The sequence below is a fragment of the Cucurbita moschata genome, unplaced genomic scaffold, assembly GCF_002738365.1.
Source record: "Cucurbita moschata cultivar Rifu unplaced genomic scaffold, Cmos_1.0 Cmo_Scf00070, whole genome shotgun sequence".
Lineage (NCBI taxonomy): Eukaryota > Viridiplantae > Streptophyta > Magnoliopsida > Cucurbitales > Cucurbitaceae > Cucurbita > Cucurbita moschata.
The window spans coordinates 603,330-608,165 of record NW_019268586.1 but is presented as its reverse complement, the minus strand read 5'-3'; the positions used below and the strand labels follow the sequence as shown (position 1 = coordinate 608,165).

The 4,836-nt window shown below is 34.6% G+C and overlaps 1 non-coding gene across 1 annotated transcript; it reads right to left on the bottom strand.

Moving 5' to 3' along the window:
• Positions 1-3,604: 3,604 nt before the first annotated feature.
• LOC111438072 lies at positions 3,605-3,711 on the bottom strand. Its single transcript, XR_002709606.1, has one exon. It is a non-coding gene; the product is annotated as a Plant small nucleolar RNA R71 (small nucleolar RNA).
• Between the last annotated feature and the right edge of the window lie 1,125 nt (positions 3,712-4,836).

The window sequence follows — 4,836 nt, the reverse complement described above, 5'->3', positions numbered from 1 at the left end:
CATAAATCGAGCTTAATTGTACACTTAATTGAGCTATTTGAAAAAATTCTAGAACATTTATGCTGAACCACGATGCTATAACAAATCTAGAAATAGCACTGCTTGCAAATCTGGAAATAAATTGCAGAACTTGATACTGAAGCAATCAGCAAATCTGGAAATAAATTGCAGACCTTGATGCTGAAGCAATCAGCAAATCTGGAAATAAATTGTAGACCTTGATGCTGAAGTAATCCGGAAAGCAAACTTTTCGGGAATGACCTGGAAATTTTAATCCACATCCCACGTGGATCATTGGCTACCAAATTAGAAACATCCTAGGTGGATAATTTTATCCTTTCTCAGCCCTAAATTAAAATAAACAAGCATTATAAAAGGAAAAGGATACCTAAAATAGGGAGGGGCCACACCTGGGTGAGAAATCAAATTAGACAGCAGCAGCCTCCGCTGTTGTGAACTGCTGTGAAACCAGAGAAGAAGAAGAAAATCCTAATCCAGCAGTTGTTGACAGCAGAAGGAATAGGAGACCAACAAGGATTGATTAGGGCAAAGAGGTGGACGTGAGAGCTCAAGGAAAGGGAACTTCCATTGACGAACGACAACAAACCAGGATAACTCTCTATTTTCTTATTCTCTTTTCTCATTCCATCAATTTTACATGATTGAGATGCGAATTCCTCTGTTTAATTCAGTTTGTATGGAGAGCTTGTTGGATCGATATGACAACCCTAGAAGGGGTGAAGAGGGTTTCAACAATAATTTTTAAAGAAAAAACATTAAGACTTGATACCATGCAATAAAAATTAACAATAATTTAGAATTTAAATAGAAAAAGGAATTTAAATAGGAAAAGGGTTAGAAAATATAACACTGTAGTTTTATAGTGGTTCGGCCAAACTCGACCTACTCCACTCCCCAAGCGCTTCTTGGGAATTTGAATAAAACTTTCTGACTCTTTCCTCGAATTAGAGCTCGAGCTCAACCACTACACCGCTTCTTTTACGAGTGCAAGAGCAAACTCAATCCTTTTCACATCTCAGGATCAAACCGGTACACCGCTCTGTTTACGAGTTCAAGAGCAAACTAAATCCTTTCCATGGCTCAGGATCAAACCGGTACAACTGTCTGAAATCTTATAGAAACACATCACAACTCTCTGAAGTAATAGATTTACAATTTTCTCACAATACAATAGACATCTCTCTCAAGAATAAGATAAACAAGAAATAGAATTGAAAGCTTTGGAGAGAGAAACAATGGAGGCTTTTAAACAAAAATTGTAGATCGAGAAAACTATGGAAATTGTGTATTGTGTTCTATGTTGTGTGTGTCGTGTTCTGAAAAATATGAAGAGGTCATGAGAGAAATAGAATTGGAAGTTTTGGAGAGAGCAACAATTGAGACTTTTAAACAAAAATTTTAAATCGAGAAAACTATGGAAATTGTGTATTCTGTTCTATGTTGTGTGTGTTGTGTTCTGAAAAATATGAAGAGGTGATGAGTTTAAATAATGATAAAAATAGGAACTGATACGAACCACTAAAACGTGAACTGAAACGTGGACACGAAAAATAATATTTATTTATTTTGAAATTTATCGTAAAAAAAATTATAGACCACATGTTTCATTTAAATATATATATATTATTTTAAATAAATATTTAAAAAAATTTAAATTAATTTTTATTTATATAAATAAATATATATATATATATATATATATATATTTAAATGTAATAATATAATAAAAAAATGTTAATCAAAACCACGTGAGTACATTTAAAAGTAGTTGGAAAGTTTTATAAATCTAATTAAAATATTATAAATGTAATTGAAATAATTTTATAATTTAACGAAACTAGTTTTCATAAATGTAGTTGAAATAGTAACGGAAAACTTTTATTTTAGTTTAAAACAATTGAAAATTTCACCCTTTGTTACTCTACCAAAGTTATAAATGTCATATTTCGATTGGTTCATGATGTCAATTTTTTCACCATATCATCACATCAGGTATCTTGTTTTGAATTTGATTGGTCCATGATCTCAATTTTGCCGCCACATCATCACGTCGGGTATCTTGTTTTGACTAAAACTTCTTTGTTTTATCTCTAATTTGAGTGAACCAAAAAAGACGTTGTAATCGTTATTCCCAACCTTACACTGTGGATAAAATACTGAGAATTGTTAATAACTGAAGTAGTTTTGTTATCACCCAAACATCAATTAATTAATTAATTAAAATTAATTAATTTGAGATTAAGGGTCAAAAAGCCAACCGAGCTAAACTTTATAGGGGAGGCGAGAGAGTTTATATAGTTGAAGTATGTTGATATTATAACTTTACATACATCGTTGTTCTCTTATTCGGGAGAAGAGAAAGAGCAATGAAATCCTCTTTAATACTCTAGTTCCATAGCAAGGAGACTTGTAGGGTAACAGGAGGGTTAGGAATAATTCTTTCTCCTAAAGCCTTGTTAATAGAAATGAGAACGATTATGGAAATAATCACTATTCATGACCCTTGGAGGTTGGCTTGGGAATCTATTAAAAGGAACTAAAATCTACCACAAAACTTAACAACTTATCTATTTAATCTCTCTTAGCTAAACCTTCCTCATTATAATTGATTTTTTCATTATTTTCTACTTTTCGACAATAGTGGCACTCTGCTTTAGTTTTGTTTAAGTAGTCAAAATCACCAACATCCATTTGAATGTTACCCAAAAACTCACTTAATTTCCAGCAATTAAATTTACCAAAAGGATAGGTTCTCTGTGGAATCGATAATTTACTTATTACTTCCTACTTGTGATAGTGTATACTTGCACTTAATCTTGTGAGTTTTACATCATTTTAATAAATACATCCACAAGCGATCGAGTTTTTGGTGCCGTTGCCGGGAAACCTAATTTGGTTATTTTACTTGTTGTAGATTTTCGTGAGTTGGAGCCAAAAAGAAGCTATAGTAAGCTGAATTTTCTACTGCTGAATTTAATGCTGCAGAATTGAGCTTACTGCTGCAAAATTTTGTGTATGAACCCACCTATGGGTTTGAAATTTATTTTTGATCCTGAAATAGAGAGAACCTTTAGACGAAAGTTGAGGGAGAAAAAGAAAATGGCAAAATAGAATATACAGCAAATGGCCCAACTGAATCGGGAGTTTGAAAATTCAGCGATGATGGCTAATCAAGAGAGAATTACTGCTAATGCCATTCATTTAGAAAATGACAGAGAAAGAGCGATTCCAGCATATGCATACCCAGCTGTGGAAGAGCTAAATCCATGCATTTTTAGACCCGAAACGCAAGGAACCACGTTTGAGCTAAAGCCCGTGATGTTTCAAATGTTGCAAACCATTGGGAAATTTCATGGACTATCGTCGGAAGATCCCCCCCTACATCTAAAGTCATTTTTGGGAGTTAGTGACTCGTTTCGATTCCAAGGAGTGGATAAAAACGTGATTAGATTGAGCTTATTCTCTTATTCTTTGAGGGATGGTGCTAAATCATGGTTGAATACCTTAGCATCGGGACTAATTGATTCTTGGAATAGTTTGCAGAGAAATTTTTTATCAAGTATTTTTCACTCCCTAGAAATGCACGGTTAGAAATGAGATTGTTGCTTTTCAACAATTTGAAGATGAAACAATAAGTGAAGCGTGGGAGAGATTCAAGGAGATGCTTAGAAAATGTCCTCATCATGGATTACCTAATTGTATACAAATGGAGACTTTCTACCATGGATTAAATATTGCTACTAAACAAGTAGTTGGTGCTTCCGCCAATGGACCTATTTTGTCAAAGACATACAATGAAGCATATGAGATTTTAGAGAGAATAGCATCTAACAATTGCCAATGGGCGGATGTGAGAAGCAACCCAGGAAAGAAGACCCGAGGAGTACTTGAAGTTGATGTTTTGTCTTCTATCAATGCTCAACTAGCTTCGGTGACTAATATTTTACAAAATCTAGCATTGGGACATGGCTCAATGACCAAAGCACCAGCCCATACAGCTGTTGTAATGACCTAGACAGCAGCTAAATCTTATGTATATTGTGGAGAAGAACACACTTTTGATCAATGTCCAAACAATCCAGCCTCAATTTTTTATGTGGGGAATCAAGCTAGTCAAGGGAACCCGAAAAATAATCCCTTCTCAAATACTTATAATCTGGGGTGGAGAAATCATCCAAACTTCTCATGGAAGAGACAAGGCTCATACAATCAACAAATGCCACCTAAAGCAATTTATCCTCTAGGTTTTGAATTACAAAACCAATTGACATATGGTTCTCAACAAGCCACCACTCAAGGGAAAGGAGCTAGCCAAACTCAACACATACCAGGAATATCTCTTGAGAGCCTAATAAAGGAATATATGGCTAAAAATGATGTTGTGATACAAAGTCAACAAGCATCCTTGCGAAATTTGGAAGTTCAAGTAGGTCAATTAGCAAATGAGTTACGAAATAGACCTCTTGGGAAGTTGCCGACAGACACTGAAACACCAAAAAGAGAAAGCAAGGAGCAATGTCAAGCAATAGAGTTGAGAAGTGGGAAAGAAATACCCAACAGAGGAGAAAAAATTAAAGCACACGGTGATAGTCGCTCTTAAGAAACTGTTGATACACAGCAAAGAAAGGAGGAAGCTACTGTGCAGAAAGAGCACAACAAAAATGATGCAGAAGTTGCTGTACAGAAAGAAAACAATAGAAATTATGCAGAAATTGTGAAGCCTCCTAAAACGCAAACAATAGTCAGCAGTGGACAAGAAAGCAGAATATACACACCATCACCTCCTTCCCCCCAAAGAATAAAAAGAAAGAAGTT